Consider the following 15,699-nt stretch of genomic DNA (forward strand, 5'->3'; position numbering starts at 1 on the left):
GTTCAGGGTACATACATTCGCAGGGTAATACATGAACATGAAATGTAGCTTTTTGCATAAGTAGCGTATATTTTAAAGTAACAGTGTAGCTATCTACCCGTTGAAGAGCAGCTGGATTGTCCCTAGCGTTCCTTCTGATTAACCACTCTCTATGCAGTAACATGTGAGGATTCTCACACATCCAGAGTGAAGCCACTGAGGGAATAGATGCTGACTCTATCCAGAGGTAGAAATATATCTGGAAGCAGACACATCTCTGCTTTTCCTGCGCACTGCTTGGCCATAAAGACTGTGATTTCCTGGGGTTTGAAGTACTTTGAGTTTCAAATTCCATATTTTCATATTCTAGATCTTCTTAGCCTCTGGGCATCTTAACAAAGGCCATATTGAGTCAAGCCGTAATCAGTCCCCACCCTCTACTTTCACCAAACAAACACACTTCAAGAAGCACCGGGAAATGGATAAGGCAGCAATAAGGAATGGTGACATCAGCCAGGGTCATGGGGACTTAGCCCATCTCTGGTCAGGGCTCACTTAGCTTATTTACTATTTATTCTGTGCTAGGCAGGGAGGTAAGTTTTATATACATTAAATCATCTAATTCTTATAACAACGCAGTGAGGCAGGTAATATTAATATCTGCATTTCATAAATGGGAATCGTGAATCACAGATAAATTAAGGAACTTTCCCAACTGGTAGCAATAGGCGGAGATTCACCTTTAGGGGCTCTGGCTACAAAATCAAGGCTCTCCACCAGCCTTCCCTGTCATGTCATCAGCACCCTAAGTCAATTGAGTTTATGCCTGTTACCTTTATATAACTATCCTCTGAAGTAGTTCCTATTATCTCTATGGTATATTTCAGGAAGCCAAGGATAAGTGAAATTAAATATGTGAAATATGTGACTAAGGTCACATGGCTACAAATATTAATAGGCAGTGAAAGAGCTGGAATTTGAAACTAGGTTGTTTTTTCTTTTTTTTTCCCTTTTTCTTTTCTTTTCCTTTTTTCCCACAAAGCTGTGTACTTTCCTCTGTCCTTTCTCATATTGTTTTCTGTATCTTAGAGGAAACTCATGGGAATGAATGTGAAACACTCCCAGCATTGTTTTACTGGAAAGATTATTTGTCTTAACTGGTTGGAGTTTTCATCTATAGTGCGGCATCCTTTTCTAGTCACTTGATTACTGTCATTGTAGTTTTGCCAAGCTCTAGGCTTTGAATATTTGCTGAAGAGTCATTTGCTGTACAGCTTGGGATTTACATTGCAAATAAAAGAGATGGAGAGCCTCTAGTTTCCTCTACCCCATTTTTAGGTACTGACCACCAACTGTTAGTCTACAGACAAACCACATGTGTGGTTTGGGGTCTTGCTTTTCTAAGGCAGCTCCATAAGCTGCAGCATCCTTCCTGGCCCCCACATATGACCCACTACAAGAGGGAAGTGCGGTCCTCATTCTTGATTTTTTTCATGTTCTTTGATGAAACTGGGATCTTGCTCTTCATCTTTGACCACTACAGAGCCATCAGCACAGTCCAACTCCCCTCCTCTGAATGCCGACTCTGTCACTTCTCCTAAATCATTGGCTAGGATTAACACAAACATCTCCCCCTTCTCTTCCTGTCACCCCCAAAATTGATCAATTACACTCCACCATGACTTTCTAAGTATGGGGGTTTGAACAAAACATTGATTCCCACTCCTTCAGTACTGACGTCTTTTCAAGACTCTAACCCTAACCTCAGATTGTTACAGATTCAAGAACTGCTATGAAAACTCAGTAGCAATCAAAAACCATTTGCTCATAGCCTCAAGAGTAATAATAACAGCATCACCAACGTGTTATTTCAGATTTCCCATTAAAAACAACATGCATTGAGCGTCACCCACATGCCAGGACCAGGGATTGATGACAATGAGTCCTGAATCATGTATCCAAGCACTTGCAAATTCCTTTCTGTCAGCAGAGGCCCATTCTTCTGCACTTTTATTCAGCTTTTCTGAGAAGATCAAGCGACCTCTGTGTTTATGAATCTTTATATGATGCATTTGTCCATTTGGGGAAAAAACACTCAGCTCCCCACATTTGATTCAGAAGAGGTATTGCAAGTGTTTATGGTCAGAAATTGTTAGAGCAGCAGAGTGAGACAAGGGGGTCTGGGAAAGGTAAGACAAGTATAGAAAAGTGAACATCATCACCTTGGCAAAGGCAAAGGTGTCATGGGAAGAGATGAAAGGAAGAAAGCTCTTGTAGAATGAACCTGGGTAGGACTAATAGATTTTAAAAGACTTAGGAGACATAGAATGTGAAAGAAGTTTAACCATTACTGCTGAGTCTCATTCTCAACTCTTAGGAGAACAAGTTCACTCACAGCTTCTAGAAAGCAAAAACAAAACAAAACACAACTGAGGGGTTAACCATGCTGTGTTTGCATCTTGGGGACCCCTGCCTCTGCCTGCTGCAAGACTGCATCACACAAGCCTTGCCAAGACTGCAGACAGCTTCATTTACCAACACAAATGTATCTCCACTAGCTGGCGTTCACATTAAGGAAGACAATTAGCAAGTTAATTAATTGTGTTTTTTTCCTTCTGCATCTTTATTTGCAAAGCTGCTTTGCTTTGATCGGTAGCCTAAGCACTTGTATGAGCTCACCGAGCTTACTTCTAGGGTTTGGAATGCAAGGTTTGTGAAAATATAACATTTTGGAAAAGCAAGCTAATTAAAGTGAGGGTTTAATTTCTAATGAGAGTAACTCAGTGAACAGTTGCTATACATTTATATACACTTAATTTTTAGAATAGGAATAGAGATAGTTTCAATTGTTTTTCCCAGAGTTTTTCCTTAATTGACATTCAGTATTCACCATGGGAAGCATGTAACACTGGCAGCTCACCCATTTAGAGGTCAAGTTTCCCGTATTTTCGGAATGAAACAAGCCCAGAATAAGCAAACAGCCTGAAATGAAAGAAATGACAAAAGTGTGTTAAAAAGCCCATGCATTTTATTCAATTAGAAATATAGAATCTCTCACTGGCCAGAAGTTATGTAAAAAACACGAACCAAGTTAGAAGCAGGATATTCTGATACCAGAAATAGCAATCAAATCAACACAGTGTAAGGACAATAATCTGGGAATCATTAAACCTAGGGATAAATAACCTTCCATACCTTAATATTTTTTCAGAGCATCATAACTCTTAAATAAGCACATTGCTAATCATTCTCTTAATCCCATGTTCTCAAGAACAAAATCAAATTATGTTTGGTATATCCTTTAAAAAGGATATTATCATTAATATTCTTTACCAATAATTTAATTAGAATATTTTTCTGAAAGATGATTCTTAAAGAAATGTGATTTATCTTAAAAATGAATTTATGTGGACTACCTCTTCCATGAAGATGCTAGATGAAGCATTACTGTGTGCCATTGAACATACTGCATCCTGCCTTACTCATAAGTTAGGTAGTTTACTTACAATTTTAAGATGGATAAATAAGTTATCATTAGGTGAATGGATGTAAGCAATGTTTGAGTTTGCCAGGGCCAAGACAAGACATCATCAGCTCTTCTGTTACTGATTTCATCCTCCACAATTTTGGTTGAAGGAAAAACAAGGAGAGGCCCATTGCTGTTATCTTTCTGACCCTACAAATTGTCTGTCTGTCTCTCTCTCTCTCTCTCTCTCTCTGTCTCTCTCTCTCTCTCCCCCCACTCAGAAATGAAGAAAGTACTCTTCACTTTAGGTAAGTGCAGAGTACAAAATTTCAATGTTTCACCACTGTAAGTCCGGAAAATATCAGTACACATATAGCACAACAGCAAGGCATTCCAATTTATGGACCAGCAAAGCCCAATTCAGATGGATTCTGCATTGTGGCATCAGTGAAGTGAAGTGGCATGTGTCGTGAACTGAGCATTTAGTCTATGTCAAGCACATGGTAAGAATGTATCTAACGTATCCTTTGCTTACATAGGAAGCAAATGTATCTAATGTTTCCTTTGCTTACATAGAAAGAATATATGCAATATTTTATGATATCATTTCTATAGTTCACCCAAACCTGGATTCTGTTTGATATTAACCAAGTCACGTTTTGTTTTTATCCCGACTTTCACCCCTCATGGTTAGCTATCACACCTCCAGCCCACAGCTCCTACTAATCTGCTGTGAGTCATCATGGATTTGTCTAATAATCCCTCCGTGAATGGTGGTATGGTGTTCACCTCTTGAACACCATATGTTTTATATTTTCTGAGCAAAGCTGTCACTTTATTTCATTTCTTTTCTAAATTATTTTTCTCTCTTTCAGATGTCATGGGATAACTCTTTACTATGTAGTTTATTCACAGGGTCAAGTGACCAGAATGCTGGCTCTGCCACTAGCTAGCGCTGAGACTTTATTGACTTAGCATCTCTAGGCATCAGTTTCTCACTGCTATAGCAAATTATAGCCCCTAAACTCTCAAATTTAACTTCTACCTATAATATGATTATAGCATTGTTCTAGATTAAGGAGATTTTGTAATTCACTTCATACCCTTCATGATTCCATAATCTTTGCTCATATGTCCTTAATCTAGAACAATGCTATAATCATATATATAATCATCTGGAGATCTTTTCTGAAACACCTGATGCTGGGACCCTACCTCAGACCAGTTAGTCTAGGAGTGAAGTCCAAATATCATATTTTTGAAAATTCTCCAGTTGATTCTAATATTCAGCCAGAATTAAGAACAGCTAATCTTCACTAAAGCATCCTGATTTTATCTTTGGCATCTCTACCAGTCACTATTACAAATAATCAGACAGAAAGGGTATTTGTTCTGTGTTGCTATAAAGGAATACCTGAGGCTGAGTAATTTATAAGGAAAAGAGGTTTATTTTGGTCACAGTTTATCAGGCTGTGCAACCATGATGCCAGTATCTGCTCAGCTTCTGGTGAGGTCACAGGAAACTTCCAAACATGATAGAAGGCAAAGGAGGAACTGCTATATCACATGGCAAGAGCAGGAGCAAGAGAAAGATGAAAAATGTGCCACACTCTTTTTAAAGAAGCAGATCTCATGTGAACTCAGAGCAAGAACTCACTCATTACTGCAAGGAGGGCACCAAGCCATTTATGGGAATGAGCTTCCATGACCCAAATACCTCCACCAGGCTCAAGTTTCAACACTGGAGATCACATTTTAACATGAGATTTGGAGGGGAAAAATATCTAAACCATATCAGAAGGAAAGAGGAAGCTGTTCTAAGATCCCTCTTTATAGAAATGGGAGCAAGGAACCAGGAGTCTGATAGGAAGCAGGTAACTAATAACAGAAAAGATATTGCATTGGGAAAATATAATTTTATAGGTACAGAATATAACCCTTGACAAGCTTGGCTGGTTGGGTTCCAGGATACCCCAAGAAAAGAGTGGTTGGCTTCTATTTTAACCACTATTTCAACTTGTTCTAAAAAGTCTTTCCCATGAAAATGCACCTCCAGTTTTATATGGTACAGTAGTGAATATAAAGCATGCTTTATGAGGCTTTATAAGGATCTAGAACTAGAAATACCATTTGACCCAGCAATCCCATTACTGGGCATATACCAAAATGATTATAAATCATTCTACTCTAAAGATACATGCACACGTACGTTTATTGTGGCACTATTCACAATAGCAAAGACTTGGAACTAACCCAAATGTCCATCAATGATAGACTGGATTTAAAAAATGTGGCACATATACACCATGGAATACTATGTAGCCATGAAAAGTATGAGTTCATGTCCTCTTCAGGGACATGGATGAAGCTGGAAACCATCATTCTAAGCAAACTATCACAAGGACAGAAAACCAAACACTGCATGTCCTCACTTATAGGTGGGAGTTGAGCGGTGAGAACACATGGACACAGGGAGGGGAACCTCACACACTAGGGCCTGTCAGGGAGTGGGGGACTGGGTGAGGGATAGCATTAGGAGAAATACTAATGTATATGATGAGTTGATGGGTGCAGCAAACCAACATGGCATATGTATACCTATGTAACAAACTTGCAGGTTGCACACATGTACTCTAGAACTTAAAATATAATTTAAAAAAAGAAAATTTGGGAGACATACACCATGGAATACTATGCAACCATAAAAAGAGCAAAATCAAGTTCTTTGCAGCAACATGAATGCAGCTGGAGGCCATTATCCTGAGTGAATTAACACAGAAACAGAACTCCAAATGCTGCAGGTTTTCACCTGTAAGAGGGAGCGCCACATTGGGTACTCATGGACATAGAGAGTACTGTTCCCAGTAGACTCTGTAGACTCCATAAGGAGGGTGGAAGGGATGGGAAAAGGGCTGAAAATCTTTCTGTTGGGTACTCAGTTCACTCTCTGGGTGATGGGATCATTTATACGCCACAACTCAGCATCAAGTAATATACCCACGTAACAAAGCAGCACATGTACCCACTGAATTGAAAATAAAAATTGGAAAACAAAAAAAGAAAAAAAAAGAAAATGCACCTCCAGTTTTACATGGTACAGTAGTGGATGTAAAGCATGATTTATGATTATGCTTCAGGGTCAATTTTGTTAGGATGTCGCTCTTCCACAAACATGGGGCATACACACATCTGTTACAATTCTAGCCCAGTGTCCCACATTGCTTGCCTTTCTTTCTCGTAAATTCTTCTTCCTTGAAAAGCCATCTTGCAGCAGTTGAATTGGAATCTATAATTCAGTGCCTTTTTTTTTTCTTGACCATGAAAGTTTTACATTTCTTCCAATAGAAAAGAAATGGTTAGATTTAAAGCCATGTATGCTTAGGGCTGAGACTGTCAAGAAATTCTACAACTATATTTGATGACAACAATAAGGGGTGAGTTATAAAAGTTAGGTTTAGGGTGAGAGGCATCACAGTGCAGCAGAGAGGACATTGACTTATGTGTCCCTCAAACTGGAAGTTAGACTTACTCTGCCATGAAGTGGCTTAATGCCACCAACTTCTTTTTAACCTTTAAAAGTTCTCCATTCTAAAAACTCTGGTATTAGTGTGACAGGATCATCTCTAGGGTCCCTTTCAGCACATAGGTTCTATAGTTTCAAACTCATGTGTCACCAGCTGCGTTTTCTTTGGCTAATGAATGGATTGCTTGTCCAGTTGTTCTTTTTAAGTGATACTGAAGTTTCTAAGACTTTAATGAGATGTACTCACCTGTCAGGCCAAGAGCCCATTGGCTGTCTTCTCACAGGCATTAGACCGAAGGACCTTAGAAGCACAGCGATGGAATAAAATCCTGTTTGTCCATTTTATTTCATACAGGGTTTCATATCTGCAGGAGAAATTTGATTTTTTATTTGTCCTAATATGTTAAAGTCCATTTATTATTTTTAACCTTTCTAGGACTGTTTCCTTGGGCCCTCAGTCTAATGCTGTCCACCACCCGTGAGCAAAACTCTTTCTACGGCAAGAAACATCGAATATCTGTAGTGGGTGAGTGAGACAACTTTACAATCAGCATGTTTGTATTAACAGTATTTCTGCCTTTGTTAATGTATTTTTGCCTTAAGTATTTCCAGTTTCCCTAGGAGAATATTTATAGGTTTCCATGGGTCATATAAATTTTGCCTGTCAGATATGCACAACATGTGTCTTTAAAAATCAGGAAGCCAGTTCTCTTTGATAGCTTCTGAATAAATGTTCACTCTCAAAAGCTTTAACATTAGCTACCAATTGACACTTGAATATAAAATAAACTTTTAAAATCTCTCTTCTTAGTTGGCTAGCATCTGTTTTGTCATATACCAAATAAACACAGGTACATAAAAGATTCATATTGTGATGCCAATGTTCATGACGGAGGGTTTCGTGGACACAGCAAAAATGTTAATTTGCACACATCCAGGCATTGGTTTTCCACTCTTTCTTGTCAAGCTCCCACAGAGGAACCACAGAAGCAGGATTGCCCGGGGCGCACAGTTCAGCTGAACCGACAGCCAGTGCGTAGAAGTTACCAGGTAACACAGATGCATATTGTCACAAGAAAGAGGCACAAATGCCCTCTGCTTTTTTGTCCTGGCAGGGAGGCTTGAAAACAAGAAGACCGACTTATGAGACAGTTTGGCTCTGAGCAGTGCGAGACATTGAGTCAGATCATGGCAAGAAAAAATCCAGACATGGTTTATATTGAAATAACATGCTTCTCACATAGAGCACATTCTTTGGGGAGGCATACTTATGCACCAGCATGGATTTTTAAAAAAAATTTGTGCTGTCAAGCCAGCGGACAGTATCAAAAAGTGGCATTCTGACAGCAATTTGGGTCAGCTGTTCTGTCTTGCTTAAAATGATCATATTATTTCCTGTTGATGCATTTAAATGATTTGTTTCTGGAAGGATTTATTTGCTAGGATATAGAATATTCAACCATTCATTCAGTAAATATTTACTGAGCATCTACTCTGCTCACATTTGAGGTTCTATTTTAGATGGGAAGCCCTCTTGAGCCTGTATTTTAAGAGAGAAGCAGAATAAATACAGAAATAAGAGAAAGATGTAGTATGTCAGATTGTGATAAATGCATTGGAATAAAATAAAGCCAGGCATGAAGATAAGGCATGCAGTGATGAGAGGGTGCTATTTTAAATAGCGTAGTCAGAGAAAGCCTCGCTGAGTGGATAATATATGGGCGATGAACTGAAGAAGTAAGGAGCAGGAGGTGCATCTGTCTAGAGAAAAGTGGTGGGGTTTGGAGTAGGATGGCCTTAGCAGAGGTGTTGAGCAGTGACAGGTTCTCAAACTATTTTGGAGGTAGAAATGACAGAATTGTCTTCCAGACTGGATTTGGGGTATGAGAGAAAAATGATCAGGTTGACTTCAACGTTTTTGGCTCGAGCAACTGAAGGGTGGAGTTGTCATTTATTGGCATGAAGAAGACTGCAAAAACAAGTTTAGAACATGTAGAATTGGGATATGTGTTTTAGGATTGTGAAGTTTGAAGTATTTATTAGACATCCACATGTAGAAATCAAGTGGGCAGTTGGATATACAAGTCTGGGCAAGATCTGTGGTGAAGACATACATTTGAGGCTATCAGTTCTTAGATGGTGTTCAAAGCTACAAGGCTGGATGAGATCACTTAAGGTAGTGATTCTCAACTGAGACCCACCTTTACCCATATAAATTCTTCTGTAATTGGTCTGTGATGGATCTCAGACTTTGGCATTTTTTAAAACTTCCCAGATGATTCTTATCTCTGTTTTAACCTGCAACGTAGGTTAAGCACCTCTGACTTAGAGATTGAGTGTTGCTAGAGATGAGAAATACTCTTAAGACAGAGTTCAAGGCATCCTAGCATTTGAAGGTTAAGGATATAAGGAAGAACCAGAAAAGAGAATGAGCTACTGTGAGACAGGAGGACAATAAGCAGAGTGAGGGATTCTGAAAGCCAAGTGTAGCATATTAAAGAAGAAGGGGTGATTAAATGTATCAAACGTTGCAGACACGTCAAACCAATGAAGACTGAGAATTGATCATTGGATTTACAAGTTGGGCCTTTGGTGGCTTTGACAAAAGCTGTATCAGTAGTCCAACGGGGTGATGACTTGGCTGGAGTGGATTCAAGAGAGAATGGGAGAAGACAGAATGGAACTAGTCCTTCTAAAACCATTCTTTCTATGAATTTCTGTATAAAAGAGAGTAGAGGATCAGGGAGTTAGCTGAAATAGGAGGTGGGGGTAGGAAAGTTTTATTTTTTTCAGATGGAAAAAATAGTTTCATATTTGTATGCTCTTGGATATGATCCAATAATAGAGGAAAATCATAATATAGGAGAAGGAAGGAAGAATTGATGGAACAGTCCCCTTAGGTGAGGAAGAAAGGGATGTGTGTGCAGTAGATGCTTTAATTTGGGTGACAGCATGGCCAGTTGCTCCACATAACAGGAAGGAAGGTTTGAGTACATGGGCCATTTCCAGGTAGGCAAATGCTTCTGGTGGTGGGTGCTGGAGGACATTCTCTTCAGACTGCTTCTGTTTTCTCAGGGAAATAAGAAGCAGGGACTTTAGTTGAGAGGTGGCATGGGAAGGAGAGGTTAGAGGCCTGAGAAGTGAGCAGAGTATGACATACACATAAAGAAAAATGCATGAGTTTATTGCAGCACTATTCACAATAGCCAAGATTTGGAAGCAACCTATGTGTCCATCAACAGGCAAATGGATAAAGAAAAGGTGGTACATATACACAGTGAAGTATAATTTAGTCATAAAAAGAATGAGATGCTGTCATTGGCAACAACGTGGATGGAACTGGAGGTCTTTGTGTTAAGTGAAATGAGCCAGGCACAGAAAGACAAACATCACCTGTTCTCACTTATCTGTGGGAGCTAAAAATTAAAACAATTGAACCCATGGAGATAGAGTAGAAGGATGGTTACCAGAGGCTGGGAAGGGTAGTTAGGAGAGGAAGGGAAGAGGGGGTGGCTAATGGGTACAAAAATATATTTAGAAAGAATGAGTAAGACCTAGTATTTGCTAGCATAACAGGGTGACTATAGTAAAAAATAATTTAATTGTTCATTGAAAAATAACTAACAGAGTATAACTGGATTGTTTGAAATGCAAAGGATAAATGCTTAAGGGGATGGCACTCTATTTACCCTGATGTGATTATTATGCATGGCATGCTTGTATCAAAATAGCTCTTGTAATCCATAAATATATGCTCTTACCATGCACCAACGAAATTAAAAATTAAAACAAGAAAACAACAACAGCAACAACAAAAATGAATGAGTAAATGGATGGGGAAACAGAATTGATGGACAGTTCAAGGTCACAGGCTTAGTTTGAGACCAGCAGCCGTATGTGTGCTTTTCAGCCGCATTCGGCTGCTTGCCTGGTGCAGAGAACCCGGAGAGTCGGACTTAACCATGGTGGAGTTCTCAACAGGTGAATACAATGTAGGAAAAGCGAGTCGCAGAGTTGAGGCTATATGCAATGGTGTGATTATAATGATGAACCCTGTGATGTATACTAGCCTGGGGGAAAGTGAGGATATCAGAGGAGTGGAACACTGGAGGTCTGGACTGGATCAAAAAAAAAATTGCTGAAGCCACGGTTCTAGTAGTTCACTATGGTGTGAAAAAAGTGTCCGTTTTGATGAAAGGTAAACACATTTGTTACTGAAGCCACTTTTACTTTGAATCAGCTTAATTAAGTTTTTAACCATTGAAATTCGTTAAGTTATGCAAAGAGAGCCATAGCTTTGAACATTAATATGCATTCTTTCACTTACAATTATGAAATGAATATATTAATGGAGAATCTAAAAACAATTAGTGGTTGCTAGAGTACATCTCAGTCGTCTGTCTCTTGTAAATTAATAAATTATCAATGACAGAATTAAGCAATCCTGAGCACTTTTTAAATATTTATGCTTCTTTGCAACCTCAGTAGTTTGGGGAAATGATGACAAGCAGCAAAATGTATGTCTCCGCCTATTTTGTAAATCACTTTAGTTTTGCTAAATTGCTGAAAAGGGATTCGCTGTAATCAAGAAACACTTTTCAAAAACCTAATTGATAAAATTGCATTATATAAGACTAATGCCAGAGCTATGAAATGCTTGACTTTGATAAGATTTTGTCGGTTACATTCAGAATTGCTATAGGTGAGTGGGGGGATTATCTACTTTGTAACCTAATCAAATGGTTTGACTCTTTGAATGAAGAAGGCAGCTTGGATGTGTTGCTCCATGCCTACTTCCTGATTGGATGAGGAGTAGCAACTTCCTGTAGCATTAGAACCTGGCATGGTGGGTCCACGTGCAGCTGCCCCGTCCCCCATACACCCTTAAGACCAGGTCACTTCCCATCAACTCCATCTTGCCTGGTCCTGGCTTATGTTCTGATATCTGATGCCAGAGTCCACCTAGCCATCAAAATCATGTCACAGGTGTGAGGACATCATGAACTTGTGCTGCTTACCTCTTTCATTATGGTAAAAATATGGTTCACAATTCTGCAAAATAGAGTGTCTCTTTCTTGTCTTAAAGGAGTCATAGCTATTGACATCATCAAAGTTAAAGTTTTGAATACATTCAAAAAACCATAAAAACACATACAAACCTATCACAATTTTGAGGTTTTATTTCTATAAAATAATCTATACCAAATAACTATCACATTCATATTCTCATATATACCTCACTGCACAGATGTGGGTGGCAATGTCACAAACCTGAGTCATTGTACAGCAGACATTGCCATTGTGTGAAGACACCCTCAGTATCGAAGTGTGGCAGTTTAGATGATCAATGTTTATCAATAGTTGCATGAAAACAAGACATCACCACGTAGAAGGGAGTGCATAGATGCTTTCTAAAGCAGATCCCATCAACAAGAGAGGGGAAAGAGTTGAAGGGGAACTAGACAGAGAGGCTGGATACGTGTACAGAATGGTGGTTGGGAAACGCAGTTTTACACTCCCTCATGTTTGAATTACGTTTGTTTTATTTTGTTTGAAATAGCACCTGGGAATAATCTGCATCCATTTTATTGATTTATTTGTATCTATTGATTGATGGATTGATTTGCAATTAGGAAGCAAATCACCACAATACTTAAAAAGAAAGAAAACCTGAACTTCAATCTATGTTCATCACTCAAGGTAGCAAATGGTCCATCTTCTGGGAGTTACTCTCAGCAATGTTTCTCATGCTAACTATTAAGCACAGGAATGTCTCCTGCTTTAGCTAAGGTTCAAGTGTGTTTATAAACCCTGCTTTTTGTGAGGTGTCATGGAGATTGAAAATATTTATGCGATTCCTCATGAAAATGGGTTAAAAATGGAAACTGTGGCTAATGCTACAATTAAATTAATTAGAAAATAGTTCATAAAAACTTGGGGAAAGATGAGGGGACCAAGCAACTATTCATTGTGGTGGGAGAGTTTACATCTTTAGGATGGATTTCACTAGAGGGATAAGTTATATCTCTCTCTTACCTAGAATGTTTTGCATTACAGTGACAGCTATTTTAGCTTCATGCACCATTTGTTAAAAATAATACAAAGGATCAAAAGTAGGGATAGATATATTCCTTAAGTTGTTATGGTCATTTCAAGAGTCAGCCAAATGCTTTACTATGCTTTACTGAAATTGCATCTTTGAACCAAGTGAAATTGTGATAATACACTGGCCTGAAACTTAAGAATTGTGTTCTAGATCTAAGGTCCTAACTCACTCTTTACCTAGGGAAAATAACATAAAGGAAAGGCATGAGACTAGATAATCTCTCAGATTCTAGCTTTCAACATTTAAATGTGTAGAATAAAAGGTGGGATGCAAGTGAGCTATTTTTTGCCTCTTGCTTTAAAAAAAGAAATGTAAAAAAATCTTCACACCTCAGAGTTGGTTGCTGTGGACAAAAGAAAATGTCAGTACACGTTTTTTAAAAGCAGACTACTTTTTAGAGCAGCTTTAGGTTCACAGCAAAACTGAGTAGAAGGTAGAAGGTACAGAGCCTTCACATATACCCCTGTCCTGACACCTGCATAGCCTCTCCCATTAGCAATGTTCTCCACCAAAACGATACCTTGATTGAAATCAATGAACCTACATTGACACATCATTCTCACCCAGAGTTTATCTTAGGCTTCACCCTTGATTGTTGTACATCCTGTTGATTGGAATAAATGTATAATGACATGTAGCCACTATTATAGCATCATACAGAATAGCCTCACTGCTGTAAAAATCCTTTTTGCTCCATCTATTCCTCCATCTCTCCCCACGAACTCCTGACAACAACTGATCTTTTTACTGTCTCCATAGTTCTGCCTTTCCCAGAATGTCATATAGTTGGAGTCGTATTCTATAACTCTGATTGCCTTCTTTCACTTAGCAATGCACATTTAAGTTTCCTCCGTGTATTTTCATGATGTGCTAACTTATTTATTTTGAGTACCGGGTAATATCCTATTGTCTGGATGTACCATAGTTGCTCCGTTCGCCTACTGAAAGACATCTTGGTTGTTTCCGAGTTTTGGCAATTATAAATAAAGCTATTATACACATCTGTGTACAGGTTTTTGTGTGGCCATTAAGCTTTCAACTCCTTTGGGTAAATGCCAAGGAATGTAATTGTGGGATTGTATAGCAAGGGTATGTTTAGTTCGGTAAGAAACCACCCAACTCTTTTCCAAAGTGGCTGATCCATTTTGCATTCCCCCCAGCAATAAATGAGAGTTCCTATGACTCCACATCCCCACCAGCATTTGTTGTTGTTGGTGATTTGGATTTTGGCCATACTAATAGGAATATGGTGACGTCCCATTGTTGTTTTAATTTGCATTTCCCTGATGACAAATGATGTGGGTGGCAACTTTTCTTACCCATTCTTGATTACTCTAAAGCTTGAAAGTATGTTGCGGATGTCCAGAGAAATCTAACCACTGAAAATGCCATCAACAGGCAAGGGAAGTATACTGTCAGTCTAACGACTGCTGACATGTCCCTTCTCAGAGCAGCAATTGGGCAAGTCAGAGCCTTATTTCATGTCATCTTCATCTCTCAAGCTAATTTAGCCTGTAATGCACTATGGGTTCAATATTCTCAGGAGTGAAATTATTTTCCAAGGTAGGGAGGACTCTCTCTTGGCCAGACCATTATCCAGGGAAGAATGAAATTCAGGCACTATAATACGTAATCTCTTGCTTTTCCAGTTGCCTCTCTAATTATCCTACCATGAGCACTGCCACGTGGTAAAATTAGAGGAATTATTCCTGCAGATTTGCCCTTCACTGCAGGCTTCAGGTTTGTCCCCAGCAACTTGCTTACTAGTTTCCTTTTCTTGGGAACAGTAGAGGGTCTCGTACCTGCTAATTCCCGGTTGCCAATAATCAGCGGTCTCTACAGTTACTCATTAACTCCAGCACTCCATTCGCAACTCACTAGAAGTTTAACTTAAATATAATTTTTTGGGGTGGGTCTGCCACCTTTCCTCTTCTCCCATTTCTCCAGTCTTGCTACACTCTTCTCTCACGATGGTTTAAATTGCTATTTTGGGAGGGAACTATTTCTGGTTCCAGAATCCAAAGAAACAGAATAAACAGAATGTTCTTTGTGTTTTGTAGTTCACAGTGTACTATTAAAAAATTAATTTGTAAATAAAAATGGTATTTATTTAAGATGAACAATGTGATGTTTTGATATATACGTGGTGAAATGATTATCACACTCAATCTAGTTAACACACTCATCTCCTCGTATAGTTACTGTGTGTGTGGTGTGAACACTTCAGATCTACTCTCTTAGCATATTTAAAGTATACAATACAGTATTATTAAGTATCGTCCTCATGCTGTACCTTAGAACACTAGAACTTACACATCCTATAGGACTGAAACTTTGTACTCTTTGACCAACATCTCTCCACTGAAGCCCTAAAGTTGGAATCTCTAAATGGGGACACTGATAGAGAGTGGATTTGAAGATGAAGGACTTCGCCTGGGAGAGTCTTGGAAGAAATCCACATAGGGAGTAAGTTAGAATAACAAATGTTCTTCTCTCTTTATAGACTTGATCTCTTTAAGTCCATGGATGACCTCCCTAAGTCCAGGAAAAGTCTCTCATTCATCTTTATATCTTTAGCATGTAGCTCTGTGCTCAGCATTTAGGAGGTGCTTGATAACTATTTGT

At 38.8% G+C, this 15,699-nt stretch overlaps 1 protein-coding gene across 1 annotated transcript in view; it reads left to right on the forward strand.

Moving 5' to 3' along the window:
• Positions 1 to 15,699, forward strand: part of KIAA1217 (KIAA1217 ortholog) — an 850,300-nt gene that overhangs the window by 172,028 nt on the left and 662,573 nt on the right. The window contains exon 2 of the mRNA XM_073018799.1: positions 7,405 to 7,494. The gene's annotated coding sequence lies outside the window, so the exon portion shown is untranslated. The remainder of the gene's footprint in view (positions 1 to 7,404; positions 7,495 to 15,699) is intronic.

This window comes from Chlorocebus sabaeus, chromosome 9 (assembly GCF_047675955.1).
Source record: "Chlorocebus sabaeus isolate Y175 chromosome 9, mChlSab1.0.hap1, whole genome shotgun sequence".
NCBI lineage: Eukaryota > Metazoa > Chordata > Mammalia > Primates > Cercopithecidae > Chlorocebus > Chlorocebus sabaeus.